Source organism: Malaclemys terrapin, chromosome 10 (genome assembly GCF_027887155.1).
Source record: "Malaclemys terrapin pileata isolate rMalTer1 chromosome 10, rMalTer1.hap1, whole genome shotgun sequence".
NCBI lineage: Eukaryota > Metazoa > Chordata > Testudines > Emydidae > Malaclemys > Malaclemys terrapin.
The window spans coordinates 52,294,624-52,320,831 of record NC_071514.1 but is presented as its reverse complement, the minus strand read 5'-3'; the positions used below and the strand labels follow the sequence as shown (position 1 = coordinate 52,320,831).

Sequence of the window (26,208 nt, the reverse complement as noted above, 5' to 3'; positions counted from 1 at the left end):
TCACCTCACACGTCCGAGTATGTAGGTCACACACGCCTGGATAGGCTGCCAAAGGCCCGGGCTCGCCTCGGCTCACGGGGTGGAGTTAATCTGGGGGCGGCTGGATTTGTTTTGGCTGGAGCGGTGTCACTCTCTTGTAGGACTCAAGAGCATGGGTGAGATGAGCTTGGCTGTCTCTGCAGGAGACACCCATTGGTGTGGGCAGAGTCGCTCAGCTCCCCTGTCCCTGGACAGATGTAGTGAGCACAACCCCAGCTGCGAATGGCTAACAGGAGGAGCAGCTCAGGCAGTGCAGTCTCCTGCTCAAAGGAGATGGGGGGCAGAACTCAAGTTATTTGGGGGTGCCAGTTATTCAGAAAGGAACCCTACAAAAAGTGGAAACAAGGAGGAATTGCTATGGAGGAGTACAAAGAACAGCACAAGCACCTGGGGACAAAAGCAGAAAGACTAAGGCCCCAAGTGAGTTACAGCTGGCAAGGGACAAAAACGACAATAAGAAGAGGTTCTTTAAATACATTAGGAGCCAGAGAAAGACTGAGGACAGTATAGGCCCTGCATTTAGCAGGGAAGGAGAACTAATAACTGATGACTTTAAGAAGGCTGAGGTGTTTAATGTTTATTTTGCTTTAGTTTTCACTAAAAAGGTTTATGGTGACCAGATACTCAAAACAATATTCATAAGGGACAAGGAATGCAAGCCAAAATAGGGAAAGAACAGTTTAAAAATATTTAGATAAGTTAGATGTATTCAAGTCAGCAGGGCCTGATGGAATTCATCCTAGGGCAGAGGGCTTTAACGTCACTGCCCCTTTTGTCCCCAATATTTCAAGTGTCTCATGTTGACCTAGCTGACATAGTCGATTTAATTTTTGTTTTGTTTTTTTAAATATTTCATCTATTTTAGTAAAAAACAATTTTAACAAAAACAACCCTGATTTTAAAAAACTTGAACGTTTAACTAAATTCAAAAATTCATATGCATATTTTGTTAAAATATTATGTTTGCTGTTGAAGAAAAAAATCCAAAATACATAATTTTGTTGTTTTAGTTAAATAAAACAATTTAAATGTCTGTCTGGTGATGTTCTCCTCCTAATACAGCATGGCAAGAAAATCCTCCATATATTAATGATTAACCTGTTGAATTGGAGATAGTTCACCTCCCAATGACTTCATAAATATCCTTTGGTAAATGGTCAATTACCTTTGGTAAATGAAACAGCCAAACAATCATTCATTTTCTCATATAGCTGTAAAACTAATCTGAAAAGTTTTCAAAATAAATCACTTTAAAAATGTATAGTATGTACTTTCTAAAAATGAAAACTACATCTATCTCTGAGTTGTGAAGATGTATTAAGGTTATAACAACCAACAAGAATGCACTTTTATATAGAAATCCATGATTAAATCGAGTCTTCCTGACTAGTGATTTAAATCATGATTTAAATCACTAATTTGATTTAAAGCAAACCCAGCCTGACCACATAGCTGCAAAATGGGGAATAACCTGCTGGACAGTAGTACTGCTGGAAAGGATCTGGGTGTTATAGTGTATCACAAATTGGATATGAGACAACAATGTGATGCAGTTGCAAAAACGGCTAATATTCTGCAGTGTATTAACAGAAGTGTTGTATGTAAGACCCGGGAAGTAATTGTCCTGCTCTGCTCAGCTCTGGTGAGGTCTCAGCTGCAGTACTGTGTCCAGTTCTGGGCGCCACACTTGAAGAAAATCGATACTTGATTGGAGAGAGTCCAGAAGAGAGCAACAAAAATGATAACAAGGTTTATTAAACCTGACCTATAAGGGAAGGTTGAATACCTGGACATGTTTAGTCTTCATAGAAGACAACTGAGGCGGGGACCTAATAATCTTCACATCTGCTAAAGACTATTATGAAGAGGCCAGTGATCAATTGTTCTCCATGTCCCCTGAAGATAGGACAAGAAGCAATGGGCTTAATCTGCAGCCAGAGAGATGTAAGTTAGCTATTAGGAAAAACTTTCTAGCCATAAGGGGAGTTAAGCTCTGGAATAGGCTTCCAAGGGAGGTTGTGGAATCCCCGTCATTGGTGTTTTTTAAGAACAGGCTCGACAAACACGTGTCAGGGATGGTCTAGGGTTACTTGGTCCTGCCTCAGTGCAGGGGGTTGGACTTGATGACCTGTTGAGGTCCCTTCCACCCCTACATTTCTATGATTCAAGTTCCTTAACCATGAGGCCCTCCTTTCTCTTCCTACAGTCTCCTGCCTCAGTCACTAAACATCTTCCAACTTCTGCAACAAAGGAACAGGAGTCCTACAGATTGCAGCCTCCTACACTACCTAGTTCTGATACATTCACAGTCCATCCTGTGCTCTGAATGAGGCAGGGAGCCCGTGGAAAAAATAGTATCTGATCACATCATTAAAGACTTTAGCATAATACATACACACAAGGGGACAGTATTAAGGTTGCACAGGCTACCTTAATTCTGGCATTTCCTAATTTTTGAGTGCTTGATTTTGCCACCTTACTTGTGGCTTTTCAATATAGTTTTATGTGTGTAATTTCCTAGGTTTTTAAAAAAGCAAACTGAACAAATTCCATCATGTAGAATGATGCTGACAGTTCATCACATGATCACTTTTAGATCCACCAAACAGATCTCTGCCAGTTCAGCTACAGGCGTAATCTGCAGCAGTAATAGATTGTCATCCTTTCTATGAATCAGCACTAAAAGGGGGAAGAGAGACACACTTTGCATGGGGAGCATTGAGAGCACAGGAAAGACAGTTTCCCAGTTCTTGTGCCACAGCATACCCCAGCACCTGGGAGCAGCAACTGCAGGGAGAGACCTACTCAATAGCTGTATCCCTGGGCTGGAGCATGCTCAATGCAGACAGACTCTTCAGAGAGTCTGACGAGTCTCTACATAGCATGTGCAAAGAGAGTTTTTTCAAAAAAGATTCATAATTTGCCCAAATTTGGGCAGATTTTTGCAGGGATGGCAAAAAGGTGACCCACCCTCTCAAGCTTCTCAACCAAACAGCTGAAAGACTTTTTTTAACATGGCAAAACAACACCTCTTCCTCTAATTTTGTTCTTAGAAATGACTGGAACATCTTAGCTGAACCTTGAAAAGAAAATTCATCTTGAGGCAGACACCCAGCATGGAAAATTTCAGTCCAAACAGCTGAAGTTTGGTAATGTTTTCAAACAGCCAACAAGAAGGTCTTTTATAAAGGCAATCTTAACTAGAGGTGGTAGTACAAGCTCTGCCTATAACTGTAGATAACAGATTAGATGAAAGGCAGTTAGGTATTCCTTCCTGAGCCAGCCCTAGACAAGTCCTCTCTTTCCTTTTATGTCTCCTTCCCACCCTACCATTCTTGGAATGACTGACCGATCTGGTCAAACTATTCATTACAAATAATGGGCCAGATCCTCAACTAGTTTAAACTGGCATTGCTCTGATGTCAGTTAAACTGCATGGATTTCCCCCAGCTGAGAACATGGCAATGGATCTGTTACAAATGCAGACCTGTGTTTGGTTTTAACTCATTTGAAAGCTTACTCTTTGTAAGTATTAGCTGAAAAATTTGGACCAACCATTTTCATGCCATGTGTTGTCCACAAATGCTTCATTCCAACTATTTTCTATTCATTATTCACATTCTGTGGTTGGTCTCTCTTAGGGGGATATATAAACCCCACATCACCTGAGAAGGCCTGAGAGCTCTATTAGCTGCACCTTGTTACACCTGGAGGGTGTGTCAGGCTCAGGGAGGAGTTAAAAGGAAGGAGCTGAGAGCAGTTGGGTGGTGGAGACTCAGGAGTGCCTTCTCTATGGGAAGAACCTGACTGAAGTTGGCTGGAGGAAGAGCTGTGGAGAAATGTATAGGAGTAGTATTAACTGCTGTGATGGGCCTTGAAAAAGGAGTGAGGTTCTAGGGAAGGTGCCTTGTGGGTTAGTGTTCAGTAGAAGAGTCAAGAACTGGGGGGAATGTGAGATGGATGAAAGGCTCAAATCTGAGATGGGTCAAAGTTGCTTAATTTGTATTTCATCTAATCTGGGGGTTTTGCAAGGGACCTACTAGCCAGTGTCCTGGAAGAAGCCTGGGACTGAGGAGTAGTTGAAGATAGAATCATAAAATATCAGGGTTGGAAGGGACCTCAGGAAGTCCTCTATCCCCAGACAGATTTTTGCCCCAGATCCCTAAATGGCCCCCTCAGTGATTGAACTCACAACCCTGGGTTTAGCAGGCCAATGCTCAAACCACTGAGCTATCCCTCCCCCTGTGATAATCCAGAAGTTGTGTTGATTGCCATTATTTTGGAACACAGATAATGGGATAGAATCACAGTGTTTCCTGCTGGAGGACAAGCTCACCACTGAAGTCCTGGGGACGAGAGCAAGGCAGAATTGCTGAAACACCATGTCACGGGGGATGCTGCAGGACGGTGAGTTGATGACCGCCCCTAATGTGCATGGTGTTTTTCCCTCCCCAATTGGATGATTGAAATAGTTTAAGCAAGAGGATGGCCAATAACTAATAATGCACTTTGCCACAGGAGGGTTGGGAACATCACTGGTGTTAAAATCTGCTGACATGCTCAGGCTTTGAGAACATTTTTTTGTGACCTCTGCCTGTCCTCCAAATTCCAGTGAATAATGAAACAGATGGCTCCCAGCACATGTATTGTGCAAATCAGGGTTCCTTTATCATTCTCATTGCCTGGCCCTTCAGCCGTTTCTTAGCCAAAATGTTCACTGTTCTATGCACTGTTGCAAGGCCTGCGATGTCCATAGACATTCCTGAATTAAGGGAAGTAGCCTGAAAAGGGGAGGAGGAGGACCCTGCTGGAGAAGGGGAGGCGGGAGTTTCTCTTTACCTCCCCCTAACTCCACCCTGGGGGCATGTGCTTTCCCATGCTGGGACCTCCTCCTGCACTCGAAGCTTGCAGGAGATCTCTCCCTCGGCTCTAATCTGCGTCTGGTTTAGTGCACAGAGCAGTTAAGTTTTTTATGAGTGACTTTAAACCAAGAGGCTGAATCAAGATCTGACAGTTTTCTCTTTAATTTACTGCCAAGCACTGCTATGACACCAAGGGCCTGTCTGCCTAGGTAAAAGAGGCGCTGCCAACCAACCATTTCTTGGATGACTCGGTGCTTTCAGCACTTGGGCATCCCCATGCAGCGCTTGTGCTGGGGTGAGGCTTGTAGCCCAGGCCCATGTGAACTAAGAGCTACAATTGTTTGGCCCCCATGTAGCTGAGAAGTCAGGAACCTCCTGATTTCTCTGGTTCAGTCAGTCCCCTTCACTCCATCCCACTATGCAGTCCCCTGCTCCAAGCAACACTGATGGGCATCTGTTATTATTATTTCTATGGCAGTCGCATCTGTAAGAACCAAACAAGATCAGGGCCCTGTTGTGCTAGGCACTATATAGACACTTAGCCAGAGATCACCCTGGCCCTGAGGCGCTTACAATCGACATGGACAACGGAAATGTTACAGATGACAGAGACTATACAGCTTGCCCATGGTCACACAGGGAGTGTGTGGCAGAGCCAGGGACTGAACCCACATCTCATGCCCATGCCTCTTCCTCAACCTCAGGACCATCCTGGTCAAAGTAAGGGTGAGCAATGCCACAACCCCCCCCAGGAGCACACACCGACAGGCTGCCATACCTGGGCTAAGAGCAGCTGGTTGTTTTGACTGAGTGACTCTAGGCTTCGCCCTTGTAGCGTTGGTATCTTAGGGACATTGGGATTGGGACTCTGGCCCAAATTTCTGCCCACACCACTGGAAACTGGTTCCAACCAAACCAAGATTACCCCCTTATTGCTGCAGAGATGGGCTTAGCTCGGATACCAATGTGATTCATACATAGGATAAAACCCATCTAATTTGTGTCTTGACTCCAAATCCCAGCACCACTGATTTCCATGGCCTGACTCCATGGGCGAAGGGTATTGCAGGCCAGGGGAGGCTGAGCCTCCCCAAACTGCCACCCGTGGCCCTACCCATGCTCCGAGGTCCCCTCCTGCTTTCTCCGTGGCCCCAGGCAGGCTGCTCCTCTTCCCCAAGTGGGCCGGGGCTAGGGGGGGCTGGCCTGCGGCCCAGGACGGGGGCCAATGCTGGGGTCAGCTGGGGCAGGGGAGCCGGCGGCCACGGTAGGGGGCTGAGGGCTCTGGCGGGAGAGGGGGATGAAAGGAGTGGGGGAGAAGGGGAGGGGCCTCGGGCAGAAGGGGCAGGGCTAGGGACTTCATGTGCCGCCCATGCTTGACTCACATTAACTCAAACAGCAGAAGGATCTGTTCCTGCACTGTTCCTATTTAGGGAATGAGAGAAGAGCAGCATCATACAGCAGGCAAATGACTAGGCACCTTAAACAGAAGCAGAAACAAACGCATACACTTGCTTCACCCTGCAGATCAAATGCTTGTTTCTGTTCCTCTGTATAGACAGGCAAAATTGCAAGGCAGCTTGGCACTGAAGACATTCTCTGCACTTAAATATACACAAGATAAGGGCTTGTAAAACCACACTAGCCTTCCTTATGCTCTCCATGCTCAGATCCTCCCTGAGGGAGCTACTAAAGGAATTTGAAGCACAAAGACACCCCCACCCCCCCACACACAAAACCATCTTTCATAGAATATTAGGGTTGGAAGAGACCTCAGGAGGTCATCTAGTCCAATCCTCTGTTCAAAGCAGGACCAACACCAACTAAATCATCCCAGTCAGGGCTTTGTCAAGCCAGGCCTTAAAAACCTCTAAGGATTGAGATTCCACCACCTCCCTAGGTAACCTATTCCAGTGCTTCACCACCCTCCTAGTGAAATAATGTTTCCTAATATCAAACCTAGACTTTCCCCACTGCAACTTGAGACCATTGCTCCTTGTTCTGTCATTTGCCACCACTGAGAACAGCCAAGCTCCATCTTCTTTGGAACCCCCACTTCAGGTAGTTGAAGGCTGCTATCAAATCCCCCTTCACTCTTCTCTTCTGCAGACTAAACAAGCTCAGTTTCCTCATAAGTCGTGCCACAGCCCCCTGATCACTTTCGTTGCTCTCTGCTGGACTCTCTCCAATTTGTCCACATCCTTTCTGTAGTGGAGGGCCCAAAACTGGACGCAATACTCCAGGTGTGGCCTCACCAGTTCTGAATAGAGGGGAATAATCACTTCCCTCCATCTGCTGGCAATGCTTCTACTAATGCAGCCCAATATGCCATTAGCCTTCTTGGCAACAAGGGCACACTGACTCGTATCCAGCTTCTCATCCACTGTTACTCCCAGGTCCTTTTCTGCTGAACTGCTGCTTAGTCAGTCTCTAGCCTGTAGCGGTGCATGGGATTCTTCCATCCTAAATCCAGGACTCTGCACTTGTCCTTGTTGAACCTCACCATACTTCTTTTGGCCAAATCCTCCAATTTGTCTAGGTCCCTCTGTATCCTATCCCTACCCTCCAGCATATCTACCTCCCGCCCCCCCCCCCCTTAGTTTCATCCACGAACTTGCTGAGGGTGCAATTAATCCCATCATCCATTCCAGATCATTAATAAAGATGTTGAACAAAACCGACCCCTGGGGCACTCTCCTTGATACTGGCTGGCAACTAGACATCAAGCCATTGATCACTACCTGTTGAGCCCAACAATCTAGCCAGCTTTCTATCCACCTTATAGTTCATTTATCCAATCCATACTTCTTTAACTTGCTGGCAAGAATACTGTGGGAGACTGTATCAAAAGCTTTGCTAAAGTCAAGATCTGTCACGTCCACTGCTTTCCCCATAACCAGTTATCTCGTCACAGAAGGCAATCAGGTTGGTCAGGCATGACTTGCCCTTGATGAATCCATGTTGACTGTTCCTGATCACCTTCCTCTTCTCCAAGTACTTCAAAATGGTTTCCTTGAGGTCCTGCTCTTAATCACAAGACAATAAACGTTCTGCTGATAACCAACCTCTCAGCTCCCCTCCCAGCCACTGATTTGAATCAAGATCATCCTGTCTGTTACTTGGAAGGAAAACAATAACATTCTGTAGAGCAAATGGAAAAAGCAAATCATTTTAGACCCAGCACAGAGACGTGCCAGACACCCCTAGCTAGAAGGGAATAGGCCCACTTTTTTTTTTTAGCCACATCTGTATAATTGTTCCCCCCCCTTCTGTGCTGCCATAAGCCGCCTCCTCTGTGTTTCAAGGGGTGGCTATGATTGGTTCACCAGATGTCCCATTTAAAGTGTTTAGTTGTTTCTAGATCAGGTCTGAGTAGATGCGTATACAGGCATGCTGGAAAAAGAGCTAGCCTTGAGGTGAAGGTACTAGAATGGCCCTCAGGAAATTTCATTTCCTGCTCTGTCCAGACTTCTTGTGTGACCTCGGGCAAGTTGTGATTCTCTGTGCCTTATCTCTACTCAGCCTGTGAGCTCCCCAGGGCCTGCAGTGATCTTTACTAGGCATGTTCAGCATGGAGTACTAAGAAGCTTTGATCTTGGTTCATGTGATATTGGTCACAACAACGATAAGATCAGAGTAATTATAGCCATAAACTCCTCTCCACAGAGGTCAGGAAAGCATCTTTCCCCTGCACACAGGACGGTGAACAAAGCCAAGCATGCGCCTAGCCAGCTGCCCAGTGATCCTGCTTTTACCAGACTAATGGTTTGATCTAAGATAGTGAATCCTCTGCACCTGCATCACCAGCCCTCCTGGTGTCACTCCGGCTGGCTAACCCTCATGCTGAGTGACATGTTCCCCTCTTCAGACAAAGGCCTTGCAGGCTGCCTCTCCCTGGGACCAGAATCTTTCCAGGAAGTGGCTAAGTCTTGGTTGCAGAGCCAAGCAGTTCATTTAGAGCAATTAAACCGGAGCTCAGCCCCCACCAGCTTAGCAATTTCTCCCCTGAGCAGCTCTCATGCAGCAGCTGGGGCTGTCATCCTGCACAACGTACTTTGCTATGGAGCAGGCATGTGGGTCATGCATAGATTGAATAATAATAATAGCACTTAACATTCGCATAGAGCGCTCCATCTTCAAAGCACTTTACAAACATTAACTAATTAAGATCAAAGAGATGAAAGGGGCCTGATCATGAAGCCCATGTTCTCACCAGTGCTGTTTCAAACACATTTTCCACCTAACACAGTTTGAGGCTGCACCTAAACCATGTTATAAAACCCAGACTCTAGTACAGTCTCTCAGCAGTTTCAGCCAGGAGAGTTATTAAAGAAACTTCCTGCCCACAGTGTGTTAGCAATAGTGGTCCTAGCTGTTGATAGTTAGGGCGTGCACTAGCAAACAGGTGCCTGAAGCTTTGATCAGGGTTCAAGACATGGAGGAATGGACAGAACCTAAAGGCATCTTGCTGGTCAGTTGGCACCTGTTGTTGTGACCTCAGCCTTGCTAATAACACAGGCAGTATCCCAGGGACATGGAATGAAATAGACAGATGACTTCGGAGTGAATCTGTACCAAGGAATATAGAAGGCATGTTACTCTTGGAATAAATCTATCCATTGTTCTAGCAATGAATTTTAAAACTGCTAGGTATATTACAGTACCCCTGGCTGAGGAATAGCTACCCCTTAAATGGATGGGGATGGGCACAGACCAGGAGTGGGACTGGGAAGGGAGCTGGCAGAGGCTGTACAAACTAAAACTGATTAGAGGGGAAACATATGGGAGAAAGACCCCAAGGGAAAGTCCAGTAGGTGCCATTAAGGTCCTTCGGTGGGTCTCTGTTAGCGGAACCAGGAACCCCAATAGCCCCATAGATCCATTGCTCTATCCCAAAACTTAGCTGACCAACTGGAACCTGTTGGAAACTTTCAGTGGGAATTTCCTCTAAAGGTAACTGAGCCCAGACATCAGAACTATGTGTAATGCCAACCCACACATGGGCGTCAGCAGCAGGGATCAAACCTGCGACCCCTGGAGCTAAATGCATGAGCTATAAAAAAAACATGTCTGTTAGCCAAGACTGTAGCAGGCTCATCATTCTCTAGGGCAGGGGTGGGGAAAACTTTTTGTCCCAAGGGCCACATCTGGGAATAGAAATTCTATGGTGGACCATGAATGCTCACAAAATTGGGGTTGGGGTGAAGGCTATGATTGGGGGTATGGGCTCTGGGGTGGGGCCAGAAATGGGAGTTCAGGATGAGGGAGGGGGCTCTGGGATGGGGTGGGAGGGTTGGGTGCAGAGGGGGTGAGGGCTCCGGCTGGGGATGAGGAGTTTGGGGTATAGGAGGGCTCTCCGGGCTGGGACTGAGGGGTTTGGAGAAAGCGGGGTGGCTCAGGAGTGCAGGCTCCAAGCGGTACTTACCTCAAGCAGCTCCCGGAAGCAGCAACATGTCCCCTCTCCAGCTCCTATGCGGAGGCGTGGCCAAGTGGCTCTGCGTGCTGCCCCATCTGAGGCGCTGCCCCTGCAGCTCGCATTGGCTGCAGTTCCTGGCCAATGGAAGCTTCAGGGGGCAGCGCTTGGGGCGGGGGCAGCGTGCAGAGCTACACATAGGAGCTGAAGTGGGGCCATGCCACTGCTTCCGGGAGCCATGTGAAGCGGCCCCTTACCCTTTTTCCCCGGCTGGAGCTCGAGGGCAGGATTAAAATGGCTGGTGGGCTGTAGCTTGCCCACAAGGCTGTAGTTTGCCCTCCCCTCCTCTAGGGGGCCTAGCCATCACTATCGGGGGTCAGAGCACCATTCTGAGCAAGCATGGGATTACACATGTTACGCATAGAACCCACTGGCCAGTGTTTGTCATGCATCCTACTCTCTGCTGGATCCGTAGAGGTTGTGAGTAGCGCTTCAGGGCAAGCAGTAGAGACTAGTGCGTTCAGCTCTGGAGGTGCCTGGTGCCAGCAGAGGTGGCAGCCATCACACCCAGCCTTTTGTAACAGTCCCTACTGCTCACCGGCCTTTCCTTCTTTGGATCCTCCTCTCTGAGGATCTCAAACCTGCAGTAACTTCCCAGCCTCCCTGGGATGCGAGTGCCTTTTCCCCCATTTTGCTGACATAGGAATCGAGAGGGGAAAGGGGTCTGGTTTCCATGGGTGCTGAGCACCCTAAATCTGTCAGAGTTCACGGGAGCTGCAGGGGCTCGCCCCACTGCAAAGCAGGCTCCAGGTGACTTGCCCTTACCCAGGGAGTCCTTAGCAGCCCAGGAATGGAAGTTAGGAGGCAGGCCCCTGCTCTGAGCACCAGGTACTCCTCCTGCCAGGGTGCTGCTGGGATGGGATCTGGGCTCGGGTGTGGTGGCCCCTGATTTGCTGCACTGGGCGGGAGGTGCTAGCCAGGAGCTGCAGGCTGCCCAGCTCCAGTTGAATAATCCCCCTGCACTAGGGCGGCCAACAACCCCTTACAAGGGACGTCTCTTATGCCTTCATCTCTATACAGGAAGATCGGGAGTGGCTGAGCGCTGCAGAAAGCTGCAAGAAATAGCCCTGGTGAGTATAGGTGAGTCCTGCTTATTGGTATTAGTATTAATAACTATGATAATAACAATATCAGGGGAGGGGTGGAGCAGGGATGCTAAGAAAACAGTTTCTGAAATACAGTGTTGGCAGCCCACCCCCGCACAGCCTAACAGAGCAGAAGAGTGACTGGACACCAGCCCAATGTGCTCCACCCACTGAGATGATGGGGGCTTTCGCTTGCTCACATCCTGTGTCCTGGGGCATCACAGCCAGCTGCCCCCTTCTGGCCCTGCTCACGTCAGATCTAGCTACCTCCTCTCCTTAGCACTTCCAAGGCACGTGTTGGAGATGTTCTCTGGCCTGTGTTCTCTAGGGCTCAGACTAGACTGACCCTTCCGGCCTTGGAATCTATGAATCACCATGTCTCCTAGCATGCCCCTCGCTAAGGCTGACTCATCACCTGCCTCCCTGCCCTTCTTATCCCTGGCCTCAGCACTGAGTCACTCACTCGCCCTCCAGAGCAGGGCGGTGTCCCATGGACAGTGCCACTGACCTCCAGCAGGAGGCCACATTCCCTGGGGGATCAGTGGAGCCTTGTATGTGAGGGCCTAACTCCAAATCCCATCTCGCAGCTGTTTATGCCCCTTCAATAGAAACCAGTCTGACCTGTCGCGGTGCTGGAGCCGCAAACCATCCACCACAGCATCTCTTGGGATGTGACTGTGTGTGGGCTGAGGGCAGCCCCCTGACCAGGACAGCACTGAGCTGGTTTGCTTTGCTATTCCGGCCATTACTCACCCTGGTTTTCTGCCTCCCGCTCACAGAAAGCAGCAGCAGGTGATGAGTCTGCAGCACAGGAGTGGCTTACAGATGACAGCTCAGCCCCACTGGTAGATGGCCGTGGAGCGGAATTTGTAGGAACTGTGGGGGACAGCAGACTGGAGCACAGCCTGGTCATGCTACAGCCCGGATCCACACCTGAGATCACAGGGGAGGCGGGGGGAGCTGAGAAAGACCTCTGAAACACTTCAGTGATCCAACCCCAAACAAACAATGGGCCCTTTACAGAATTCCACTAACTCCCCCTATCTCTACCAGGGTGCCCCTCCCCCTTGCCTCAGTCCTACTCTCCCCATCACACGAAAAGGCAGCCCATCTCCAAGGGGAGGGGGCAGAGCAGAGGTGAGCTGGGGTGGGGGGGAGCTGCCACTGGGGAGGTGCCTCAGGGTGGAGGGGGGTGTGTGGGGACCTGCCGCAGGGCACGGGGAGGGGACAGAGCAGAGGTGAGCTGGGGTTGGGAGCTGCCACACAGCTCCCTAGGCTGGGGAGCTGACGCGGGGGGGGGCGCCTCAGGGCGGGGGGAGCTGACGCGGGGGCGGCGCTTCAGGGCTGGGGGCAAGGTAGAAGTTTTGCCTAGGGCGTGAAACATCGGTGCACCAGCCCTGGCTAAAGGGAAATGATTGATTGGGGTTTTTTTAGTGCAATGACGCACTAACCTGCATGTTTCAAGGGAGAACAGGCTGAGCGGGCTTGATGGGTAGTAATGATGTAAGGCAGGGTGGCTCAGTGCATGGGACAGGGGGCTAGGCAGCTGGAGAGTCACAGATCTGAGTTCTCTCCCAAGGTCACAAAGTGAGGCAAAGTCATGTAGCTGCTTTGTGCCTCAGTTTCCCCTTCAATACAATGGGGATTCTCACCTTTGCAAAGTGCTGTGATGGTTACAGATGAATGGTGCCATGCTGGGAATTTAAGGGGTTAAACTAGCCCCTTTGCCCTGTGTTTGTGCCTGCTGCTTACCATTGCTAGAGCCCCCTTTAGTTCCCAAATGCCCTTCTGTTAACTCTTCAGATGCCAGGCCACTTTACAACTGAACAGAATCTCATGACAGTCTAGCCCCAGAACAGGATTAGAAGGTGAATGAAGGGCCAGATCCCGACATGCTCACACCTCTCGAGTGGCATCTTACTCCACAGCGAGCCCCCTTGATTTCTATTACACTACTCCTGGAGTCAAATGCTCTGCATCTTGTTGGCAGAATTTTTTCCAAAGGAAAAGAACCCCCAGCAGCCAAAGGATAAAATGGGTTAGATGTGTTACAATTCCGCAGGCCACAATACTGACCGTTACAGCCCCCAGCTTGTCTGGGACAGAACACGGTGCCTGGAGAGCTTGCCAGGCGGGGGATTGCTGGGCCTTCAGGGAGACATTTGTCTGTATGCGCCATGCACCGCCAGCCTAGAGGTCCCTGCTCTGTGAAGAGCTTGGAGAGAGCTGGAGGGGCCAATCACCATTTAGAGAGCAGATGTATCTGCCGGAATGGTGCATGTGCAAAATATGGTATATTCAAACTGTCCCACCCCTGCCATGCATAGGCTGCCCCCACCAGGGCAGCTCCTAACACCAGAGGCAAGAAGCACCGGCTGCCAGCATGGAGGGTTGCTCTGGGAATGGAGAACACTCTGGTCCGGCAGGAGGAGCTTTTGCCTTCATCACCCTCTGCCAGGACATGGTATGAGCTGGCCCTTCCTGGTGAGCTGGGGCACCCACTGACCCTTCCCCAATGAGTGGGCAGAGGAGATGCCTTCAGTAAAGCAACATGTGCTCAGCTCCTCCCCACTTCTCCTACTGTGGGAATTTGAGGTTGAAGCGCCCTCTAGTGTGCATCCTGCCGTGCAGCAATGTGGCCTTGTGCTCCCAGCCTGCTCAGCCAACTCTCCTGGTCCCTACAGCCAAAAGCCGGCCTGTTCTGTGCTGTACATTCGGCAGTTATGGAAAGTTTGGCTCTTAGGTCACTGAGCGACAGCTCAGGAAAGCCAGGCCTAGCACAGACAGGTGACAGGAGAGCTTCATCCTCCCTGAATACCACACACACAGCTCTGCCCATACTCTGGGCAGCTCCAGCCCTGCCTCTCTCCAGCTCTGCAATGCCCCTGGGTCAGGGCCTGCAGCACCTCCCATAGCAGGCTTTGCTGCATGCAGGGAAGAGCACTAGCCAGAAACTATCCAGGCCCTGCTCTCCTGGGCTGGGGAGGATCTCAGCATTCTTGCCTCCCAGCTCAGGTGAAAGGCTCTGGCAATCCCCACAGGCATATGCATGGGTCCTAGTTCATCCCAGTCCTAGAGAAGTCATGGAGGGGTTCCCAGGGCAAAGGGTGGGGCCTTACCCCTGATCAGATGCCCCTGGGCTCCCCAGAGCTCTGAAGGAGGGGTGAGATCTGCGTGCCCACAACCCTCCATCTGCCAGTTCAGCCTTGGACCAAGGGGCTTAACCCTCTGTAACAGGGGCTGTCCTACAGAAGGTGGGCAGGCGGGGAAGGAAGGGGGTTCATGGGCATATGGGGTTGCAGTTTGTGGCACCGGAATGACACACTGTGACCCTGTCCTGCAGTCAGAGCTCTGCACATGGAAGGCTCCCCCACCTCATGTGACAGAGGCTCTTGGGTCAGACTCCGCCAGGACGGGCTGGTTCCAAATGTAACGCTGCCGTGGGGGGGCGAGAGAGAACAAGGCCATCTTGGCCTACCTGTAGTAATTGACTGCCTAGGTGTCTGCTTGGCAGCTAATTGACTAATGAGCACCTGGTCTTGATAAAAAGCTGCTAGAAACATAGATAGCTGGGTTTGTGATGACTGGGAGAACTGTATGGTGACTTGCCTGCCTGGTGCGAAGGTTGCGGATCTCTCGAGGCATCTAGACAGACTTATGTGTAGAGCTGGGGAGGAGCCGGTGGTCGTGGTACATGTAGGTACCAATGACATAGGGAAGGGTAGGAGAGATGTCCTGGAGGCCAAATTTAGGCTGCTAGGGAAGAGACTGAAATCCAGGACCTCTATGGTGGCATTCTCAGAAATGCTCCCAGTTCCACGCGCAGGGCCAGGTACGCAGGCAGAGCTTCAAAGTCTCAATGCGTGGATGAGACGATGCTGTAGAGAGGAGGGGTTTACATTCATTAGGAACTGGGGAAGCTTCTGGAATGTGGGGGAGCCTATACAGGAAGGATAGGCTCCACCTAAACCAAAGTGGAACCAGACTGCTGGCACTAAACATTAAAAAGGTTGTAGAGCAGTTTTTAAACTAGGAGATGGGAGAAAGCCAACTGCTGCAGAGGAGCATGTGGATCGGACAGAGACTTCTCTTAGGGGAGAGTCTAATGATAGAGAATCTCCAGGTTATAGTCAGGAGCAGAGGATGGAAGAGGATAAAGTAGGGGCCAGATCAGATGATAAACATTCACATAAAAAAGAATCTGATACATCAGAAAAGGGCAGACAAATAAACAGTGACAAGTTTTTAAAGTGCTTGTACACAAATGCTAGAAGTCTAAATAATAAGATGGGTAAACTAGAGTGCCTTGTGATAAAGGAGGATATTGATATAATAGGCATCACAGAAACCTGGTGGACTGAGAGCAATCAATGGGACACAATCATTCTGGGGTACAAAATATATTGGAAGGACAGAACAGGTCGTGTGGGGGGGAGTGGCACTATATGTGAAAGAAAATGTACAGTCAAATGAAGTAAAAATCTTAAGCAAATCCGCATGTTCCATAGAATCTCTATGGATAGAAATTTCATACTCTAATAAGAATATAACATTAGGGATCTATTATCGACCACCTGACCAGGACGGTGATAGTGATGATGAAATGCTAAGGGAAATTAGAGAGGCTATCAAAATTAAGAACTCAATAATAGTGGGGGATTTCAATTATACCCATATTGACTGGGAACATTTCACTTCAGGACGAAATGCAGAGATAAAGTATCAAGAAATTTTAAATGACTGCTTCATGGAGCAGCTGGTATGGGAACCCACAAGGGGAGAGGCAACTCTAGATTTAGTCCTGAGTGGAGCGTAGGAGCTGGTCCAAGAGGTAACTATAGCAGGACCGCTTGGAAATAGTGACCATAATACAATAGCATTCAACATCCCTGTGGTGGGAAGAACATCTCAACAGCCCAACACTGTGGCATTTAATTTCAAAAGGGGGAACTATGCAAAAATGAGGGGGTTAGTTAAACAGAAGTTACAAGGTACAGTGACTAAAGTGAAATCCCTGCAAGCTGCATGGGTGCTTTTTAAAGACACCATAATAGAGGCCCAACTTCAATGAATACCCCAAATTAAGAAACACGGTAAAAGAGCTAAAAAAGAGCCACCGTGGCTTAACAACCATGTAAAAGAAGCAGTGAGAGATAAAAATACTTCCTTTAAAAAGTGGAAGTCAAATCCTAGTGAGGCAAATAGAAAGGAGCATAAAAGCTGCCAAATTAAGTGCAAGAATGTAATAAGAAAAGCCAAAGAGGAGCTTGAAGAACGGCTAGCCAAAAACTCCAAAGGTAATAACAAAATGTTTTTTAAGTACATCAGAAGCAGGAAGCCTGCTAAACAACCTGTGGGGCCCCTTGATGATCGAGATACAAAAGGAGCGCTTAAATACGATAAAGTCATTGCGGAGAAACTAAATGGATTCTTTGCTTCAGTCTTCACGGCTGAGGATGTTAGGGAGATTCCCAAACCTGAGCTGGCTTTTGTAGGTGACAAATCTGAGGCTTGGTCTACACTACCCCCCCTAATTCGAACTAAGGTACGCAACTTCAGCTACGTGAATAACGTAGCTGAAGTCGAAGTACCTTAGTTCGAACTTACCTTGGTCCACACGCGGCAGGCAGGCTCCCCCGTCGACTCCGCGGTACTCCTCTCGCCGAGCTGGAGTACCGCAGTCGACGGCAAGCACTTCCGGGTTCGACTTATCGCGTCCAGACTAGACTTCGATTTCCAGCCGTCGAACTAGCTGGTAAGTGTAGCCAAGGCCTGAGGAAGTGTCACGGATTGAAGTGTCACGAGAGGAGGTTTTGGAATTAATTGATAAACTTAACATTAATAAGTCACCAGGACCAGATGGAATTCACCCAAGAGTTCTGAAAGAACTCAAATGTGAAGTTGCGGAACTGTTAACTAAGGTTTGTAACCTGTCCTTTAAATCGGCTTCTATACCCAATGACTGGAAGTTAGCTAATGTAACGCCAATATTTAAAAAGGGCTCTAGAGGTGATCCCGGCAATTACAGACCGGTAAGTCTAACGTCAGTACCGGGCAAATTAGTCAAAACAATAGTTAAGAATAAAATTGTCAGACACATAGAAAAACATAAACTGTTGAGCAATAGTCAACATAGTTTCTGTAAAGGGAAATCGTGTCTTACTAATCTATTAGAATTCTTTGAAGGGGTCAACAAACGTGGACAAGGGGGATCCAGTGGACACAGTGTACTTAGATTTCCAGAAAGCCTTTGACAAGGTCCCTCACCAAAGGCTCTTATGTAAATTAAGCTGCCATGGGATAAAAGGGAAGGTCCTTTCATGGATTGAGAACTGGTTAAAAGACAGGGAACAAAGGGTAGGAATTAATGGTAAATTCTCAGAATGGAGAGGGGTAACTAGTGGTGTTCCCCAAGGGTCAGTCCTCGGACCAATCCTATTCAACTTATTTATAAATGACCTGGAGAAAGGGGTAAACAGTGAGGTGGCAAAGTTTGCAGATGATACTAAACTGCTAAAGATAGTTAAGTCCAAAGCAGACTGTGAAGAACTTCAAAAAGATCTTACAAAACTAAGTGATTGGGCAACAAAATGGCAAATGAAATTTAATGTGGATAAATGTAAAGTAATGCACATTGGAAAAAATAACCCCAACTATACATACAATATGATGGGGGCTAATTTAGCTACAACAAGTCAGGAAAAAGATCTTGGAGTCATCGTGGATAGTTCTCTGAAAATGTCCGCGCAGTGTGCAGAGGCGATCAAAAAAGCAAACAGGATGTTAGGAATCATTAAAAAGGGGATAGAGAATAAGACTGAGAATATATTATTGCCCTTATATAAATCGATGGTACGCCCTCATCTCGAATACTGTGTACAGATGTGGTCTCCTCATCTCAAAAAAGATATACTGGCACTAGAAAAGGTTCAGAAAAGGGCAACTAAAATGATTAGGGGTTTGGAACGGGTCCCATATGAGGAGAGATTAAAGAGGCTAGGACTCTTCAGCTTGGAAAAGAGGAGACTAAGGGGGGATATGATAGAAGTATATAAAATCATGAGTGATGTGGAGAAAGAGGATAAGGAAAAGTTATTTACTTATTCCCATAATACAAGAACTAGGGGTCATCAGATGAAATTAATAGGCAGCAGGTTTAAAACAAATAAAAGGAAGTTCTTCTTCACACAGTGCACAGTCAACTTGTGGAACTCCTTACCTGAGGAGGTTGTGAAGGCTAGGACTATAACAGCGTTTAAAAGAGAACTAGATAAATTCATGGTGGTTAAGTCCATTAATGGCTATTAGCCAGGATGGGTAAGGAATGGTGTCCCTAGCCTCTGTCTGTCAGAGGGTGGAGATGGATGGCAGGAGAGAGATCACTTGATCATTGCCTGTCAGGTTCACTCCCTCTGGGGCACCTGGCATTGGCCACTGTCGGTAGACAGGATACTGGGCTAGATGGACCTTTGGTCTGACCCGGTACTGCCATTCTTATGTTCTTATGAAGCTGAACCGAACCCTGACATGGACTCTGGAGGAGCTGGGACTTGAGGGTCTGAAGAAGAGGTGCTTAGACTCTGTCTGGGAGTTCATAAATCAGAGCCCCACAAAAGGGGGTCTCTGCTTGAAGTACTTGGGTCTGAATAAGTCACTGAGGGAGGTTGGGGAAATGCAACTTCAGGGTCACCAGGGGGTGGGTGTGAGGGTGTTGTCCCATTGCCGGTCTCCTGCAGCTCTGCCTGTCTGAGGCTGTGGCTACACTAGGGAGGCTCTTCCTGCATAGCACTGGAGTGTAGATGAAGCCTGCACAGACAGAAGGGCTATCCTGTGGGGTAGGAACCTCCCTGAGCAACAATAGCTAATTCAACAGAAGCATTCTTCCATTGCCATAGCTGTGCCTAAGCTGGGGGGTCACAGGCTGACATGGGGGGGGGGGTGTTCACACCCCTGGCTGATGGGGGGAGGGATAGCTCAGTGGTTTGAGCATTGGCCTGCTAAACCCAGCATTGGGAGTTCAGCCCTTGAGGGGGCTACTTAGGGATCTGGGGCAAAATCAGTACTTGGTCCTGTTAATGAAGCCAGGGGCTGGACTCAGTGACCTTTTGGGGTCCCTTCCAGGTCTATGAGATAGGTATATCTCCATATATGTAGCTATGCTGTCATAACTTGTCATTGTAGGCTAGACCTGAGTCTGCAGGCAGCCTGAAACAATAGCTCTGAGAGAGTACTGAGCTGTTCCTGTTCAGCTCAATGGGGTGTTCACCCTGAGGCCTCATGCTGATAGCCCTGTTAACTGTTTTAGTGCTTCTCCTTTTAACAGGAATCCCCAGCTATTCTTGGAGTGTGAGTGGAGCTGTGAGCAGGCATTGCAGATGGTGAGTCACCTGGAGGCTCTGTTACAGGATCTGAGAAAACAGCTGCTTAACTTAGTTTCAAGCCCCATTAACAAGTGGTGTTTTATTTCAACAGAGGTGGCAAGCATCACTTCACAGCCCAGAAATAGCCAGGCACTTGCACCTTCCCAGCTGCAGGGCCCAGAGTGGAGGGAGTGCCTCTGCTCTCTGCCAGATCCAGCTGCTGTTGCTTGGGCTGCATCCCTGTACTAGCATCTTCCCCTCTCTTCAAGCCTCTCACCCCAGGACTCTGCCACAGCCTATGTCCCCAATCCCCTTTGTTCCCACTCCCCAGCTCATTTCCTTAGCTCCACCAGTGCCCCCTGGTGGGGGAGAAGAGACAGGACTTCTCCGGGGTGATTAATGAGGATTTTTTACTGGTGCTGCAGGACACAGACAGACCTCGTGGTTCTCACAGTAATTACCCAACCAGCTGGGGTCTGGCCTGGAATGGGTTGCTTACTACACTGCATGGCTCACCAGCCCCCATCCTATCCCATTCCTGGCTGTGGGCTGTTGTGCTGTGGATCTCCCTAATTCAGCATGCCTAGTGCCACCTTTCATCCTGCTTCTGCAACATCTATTCTAGTCAAAACAAAATCCACTGCTCTCTAACCGCTCTGTGCCCAGGGCTTGGTGTGTCCAGCTGTCCAGGGCAGAGAGCTTGTGTCTCTGTGTCCTGGACAGCACTGAGCAAACAACTGGCCATCTACAAATTCTAATCATGTGTAATAATGTCTTGGGCTTCTATTCCCAAGCAAGCAAGCCCCTTGCTGCATATGGGGCTCAATCAGAGCCTGGCTTGGCCTTGGCTACTTAAAGGGACAGACATACTAACAAACAACACCCACGTAGCACTTATTGGCAGAGAAGCATAATCAATCCCCCTTCCACCAGTGAGCAAACTGAAGCACAGAGCATGAAGTGATAGGCCCAAGGCCACTCAGTGGCAGAGTGGGGCCTAGAACCTGCTCTTCCTGACTTATAGCCTATTGTGTCACCTGCTGGATCACCCATGGTCAGGCCATAGGAATAGCCCCACTGCATAGAGAGGGTTGGTCACTCAGTGACTTGCACCCTTAGCTGCAAGGCCATCCATCCCCATTCCCTGAGGGCTTCCTTGCAGCTGGCCTTGGAAACACGATCACCATCCCTTTACAGCAGGGGTTCTCAAACTGGGGGTTGGGACCCCTTGGGGGTCATGAGGTTATTATGTGGGGGGTCATGAGCTGTCAGCTTCCACCCCAAACCCCATTTTGCCTCCAGCATTTATAATGGTGTTAAATATATAAAAAAGTGTTTTTAATTCATAAGGGGGGGCCGCACTCAGAGGCCTGCTATGTGAAAGGGGTCACCAGTACAAAAGTTTGAGAATCACTGCTTTACAGGGAGGAGCCAGGACTAAACAGAGGAGGATGCACTCTCCTAAACCTTCTGCTAGGACTGGAAATGCAACCTCCCATGCCTGCTGGGTAGACAGCCAAGCCCACCTGCCATGGGGGCAGGACAAGGCATGTGCGCTTGCGTCTCATTGAACATCCATGCATGACAGGCGGCAGTGGCCTGTGTGGAGCTAATCTCTGCCTTGGGCCTGCCTAGACACCTGCAATCCCCAGATAGGGGATTATCTCGCATGAGAGCAACACTGCGAAGAGCAAGGAGAGGAGAGAAATATCTTCAGTGCCTGGGCCGTTCCTGTGAGGATCTTGGCCTGATCCCAACAGGGGTTCTATGGATCCGACTGCAGCAGAACCTTCATCTGCCAGTGAGATCTGTTAAACCGCAGAACCACCAGCATGTAAGACATTTATCCTGGGCAGGACAAAGCCCTGGGGAATATACTGTCGGGAGCAACCCAACGCACCAGATAATCCCTGGACCGGAGCCTTGTTGCCCTCCATTTCACCAGGCATCACAGTGGCAACCTGGGTCCTCTTCAAACTTAATCTCTCCGGCCACCCTGTGGAAAGGACTTAACTAAAAGCCGCAGCACGGCTGCAGAACTGGGATGGCAGCATAGATGGTGCTGGGGGACGAGCACGGGGAAGGAGACAAAAGCGGATCCACTTCAGCTCCATTAAACACAGTCAAGTCCCCAGTGATGGGGCCAGAATGGTAATGGGCTAAAGGGGGGTTAAATAAGAGGGAGTATAAGGACAACTAGTACAACTCCAGCCCAGGCCAGTAGCAGCTGAAATCCATTTACATCCAACAGCTGATCCTGGCCTCAGTGGTGGCTTTACTCCAGGTCGCGGGGGACCCATGTTCAGGTCAGAGGTCGCACTGTTAGCCCCCATGCTAGCAGTCTCCACAAAGAAGGGCCACAACAGCGACTGGCCTTGGAAATGGAAGGTCCAAGGCATGGCAGAGTGGACGCTCGTGTTGAGGTGGTCTGTGCTATGAATAATTTGAGGCTGAAGAGCTGCCCGTTGCCTGAGTTTTACTGGAATTAAACACGCAGGGGAAATGAACCGCATGAGGCCTCTAGAAAGGCACCAGGAGTGAGAGCATAGGTGCTGACTTCCTCAAATCCTGCGGGGTGCTTGACCTTTCTCCCCGCCACCCCGCTCTGCCACAGGCCCAGCCCCCACTCCACCTCTTCCTGCTCCCTCCCCCCATCTCTTCCTTTCCCTGCTCCTCCCTCTCCCCACCACTGAACAGCTGATGACCGTGGGTGGGAGGTGCTGGGAGGGAGGGAGAGGAGCTGATTGGTGGCGCTGCCGGCAGCAGGGAGGCACTGAGGGGGAGGAATTGATGGGCGGGGCTGCCAGCGGAAGGGAGGCACTGTGGGGGAGCTGGCTGCTGGTGAGTGCTTTTTTTTTTTTTTTTTTTTTTTTCCATGGGTGCTCCAGCCCCGGAGCACCCATGGAGTTGCTGCCTCTGAGTGAGAGAGCGTGGGAAAAGAGAAATGAGAGAGAGGAGGAAACAGGCAACATTCGCTGAGCACAATAATCCAGGCCACCCCCTCCCCATAGGGAAGATCCTGGGCTCCTAAGCCCTTCAGAGCTTAGCCATCACAGCTCCATGGAAGTGGGCTGTCCTCTCCTCCCCAGGCTCAGAACACCAAACTCATGTTCCTTGCGGCCAGGGCCAGGCTCAGAGCATCCAAGCTGGTCAGTTAACCGTGTAATCTGAGTCCAAGGGAAAGCAGCCATCCAGGTAAGAGTGTCTGGCCCAGGATGCAGCTAGGGTTGCCAACTCTGACTGAAGCTATTCCAAGAGACTTTTTTCCAACATGATGTAATGTCATTTTCTTAAAATATCCTATTAAAATCTCCTGGATTGCTTTCAATAGTCACCAGGAGATCGCTGCCAATTCCAGGAGACTCCAGGCCAATCCTGGAGGATTGGCAACCCTAGGTGCAGCAAGGATCAGAGGCAGGCCTGAACCACAATGCTCAGCCCCAGATCCCACAAGGGTGCTGGGACCCACATGTCTCTATAATCAGCCCTCGCTTAGGAAGCACCTGCCTCCTTCTAGAGAGACGCTGCCCCCGTCCTACGCAAACAGCCACCTGGGTGTTTATTCCTGGGCAGGACTGTCATCACAAACGGTGACTCAGGGCGATCAAGGCGCCAAAAAATGGGATTTACACTAAAGGAACGAATCCCACAGCTTCCTGAGCTGGGCTGAGTCCTGCAGTGGGGTCTTGGCAGGTTAGCGGAAGGGGGGACCGGCTGCAGCAGATTGAAGCCTGGGGCTGGCGAACAACAAATGGGTGGAACACGAGGCCGGCTGTAAATAAGGTACAGTCGAAGCGCCAAGGTTCTGTTGTTTTTATAAATAAGGCACAAATCTCCTGGGAAATGATGCGATGCTGGGCGAGCGCAAGCACCCAGCCCAACGGCACCGAGACAGCTGTAAATAATGCAGCGGGGAAGGGGGCGAGGAAGAGATTCATAATTACCACGCTGTCAAAAGCAAACAGAGCTAATGGGGCCAACCGCAGAGCTGGGCTGCTCCAAGATGCCTATCAATAACAGGGGCTCTGAGCATCCTTCATAGCACTGGGGACAGAGCGAGCTGGGGAGTAAACAACACCCAATCAATAACGCTGCTTCCCAGGGAGTCTGGACTGCAGGTGGGGACTAGGAGAGAAGGGTGTGGATACAGACCCCCACAAGAGCTCTGTTCACACGGTCCTCCCATTTCTGTTAATGCTTAGGAGGAAGACACACAAAGGAGCAAGCCCAACAGCAAACGGTACCCAGGAAGAGCAGGGGTGGGGCTAGCACTCAGAGCGGGGCATGGCTCAACACACAGATAGCACTGTCTGTAATGACTAGGGTGACCAGATTGCAAGAATAAAATATTGGGACACATGGGGGGGGGGCAGCCACAGGCTCACAGACCCCACTGAAGTTGGGGGGCAGGGTGCACAGTCCTAGGAAGCTGTGGGTTGGGGGTGCACAGCCCAGGCTCTGGCCCCCACCACAAACTGCAGGTAAATCAGGGACGCATGGCCCTGGCTGCAGCCCCCAGCTACAGTCCCACTGCAAGTCGTGGGTTGGTTGGGGGTGCATGGCCCAAGCTTCAGCCCCCACCACAAGCCACGGATCAGTCAGAGGCGCACGGCCCCGGCTCTGGCCCCTTCTGCAAGGGGGGGTGTCTCAGGGCTGGGATGGGGGTTGGGGTGCGGAAGGAAGTTTGGGTGTGGGAGGAGGCTCAGGGCTGGGGTTTGAGGAGTGGGAGAGGGGGCGGGCTCCGCATGAGACTTAACTCAGGTGGCTCCCCAGAAGTGGTGATAGCTCCCTCTGGGTCCTATGGGGAGGTGCAGCCAGGTTGGCGCCGCCCCGCAGCTCCCATTGGCCACAGTTCCTTGCCAATGGGAGCTGCGGAGCAGGTGCTCATGGCGAGGGAAGCACGCAGAGCCCCCTGACTGTCCCTGTGCCTAGGACCCAGAAGGAGCTGTCACCACTTCTGGGGAGCTGCGCCGAGCTGGGTAGGAAGCCTGCCAGCCCTGCACCAACCGGACACCTGGCAAGCAACCCTACAATATCGGGATAAATGGTGTCCTGATCATACATCGGTTGGGACATGGGACAAAGAGTTAAATATCGGGACAGTCCCAATTTTATCAGGACATCTGGTCACCCTAGTGCAAAGACGTCTGAAACCCAGCTTAACCAGCTGTTGGGGAATCTCCAGGTGGCCTAGAGCTGGGGTAGCAGCAAGGGGTGTGATCCTGAGGTTGCTCTGACTAATGCCAGGAACTGGACTGTTCTCCATGTAGCCCCAGAATTCAGAGTCACAAAGGAAGGACCCTACGGTCCCTGAGCCACACTGAGTGCAGCTGTACTGCAGTTCAGAATTGGGCCCTTCACTGGGTGTGGTTTACTGGGTAGAGCAGGGAACTCTGAATTCTTGGCTCTGCTGGACGACCTTTGCCAGGTCACGCCGCTGCTCGGTGCCTCAGTTTCCCCATCTGTACTCTGGGGATAACAATACCAACTCTCCTTGCAGAAGGCTAAAGGAGTGAGTGTCTGAAGCGGGTGGAGACCTTTAGAGGAAAGTCAGCTCCTGTCTGGATGTGACCTGGGGGAGGCTGGTCCCCCAGCCTGGGACTGGCTGCCCGGCTTTCCCATTCAGCCTGCACTGTTTGAACGCTGCCTGGCTTGGCTGCTCCCTGCTTCCCTTCCATCTGCCTGTTGAAATTTAAAGCATTGCCAGGTATGGGAGGTGGTCCCAGTGCCAACCTGGAATAATCAGTCATTATATTCTGGGAAGGCAGCCAGCCCAGGCTTGCTGACTCCATGCTCAGCTGCTCTGTTCTCCCAGCCTCTTCCATCTTCACCTGCTTCAAAGAAGCTGTAACTTCCCTGAGAGGACTTGCCATCCTCCCAGGGGCCTAGGGAGGATGCTAGGTGCAAGGAGTGTGCAGTGAGCCACTTACAGCTTGGCCAATCTTGGGAAAGTACCCGGGGCTGCAGGTTCAAAGGATCATATGGGATGGGCACAAGGCCCTCCTTGCAGTGAAACCAGGGGGTGCACAGAGGAAGATGGGGGCTGTTTGGGAAGGCAGCTGTTGGCTGAGCAGGGAGGGCTGGTATAGTGGATCACTTGGCAAGTTGACTGAGCGGGCCACTGGGATACAGAGAACAGGATAGGGGCTTCCTGCTTAAGGTATGATGGGCCCACCACTATTGGGCAAGCTGGCACTTGTGCCTTTTACTGCAAAGAAGCCACTAAGCTCTCAGTGTCTGGGCAGGATTATTGTGTGCTGACAGTGTGTGGAACGCTAAAGGATAGTGAGCATGCAAGGGCAAGATGCCCTGGGCACCTCTAGCCCTAAATACATGGTCTGGTGGATACTGCACTCATCACTGTAGTATGAGACAGGATGCCTGGGTTCTAT

At 50.0% G+C, this 26,208-nt stretch overlaps 1 protein-coding gene across 1 annotated transcript in view; it reads right to left on the bottom strand.

The window, feature by feature from the left end:
- The window catches only part of SBK1 (SH3 domain binding kinase 1), an 84,349-nt gene that overhangs the window by 46,898 nt on the left and 11,243 nt on the right, over positions 1 to 26,208 (bottom strand). The gene's annotated exons all lie outside the window — the stretch shown is intronic.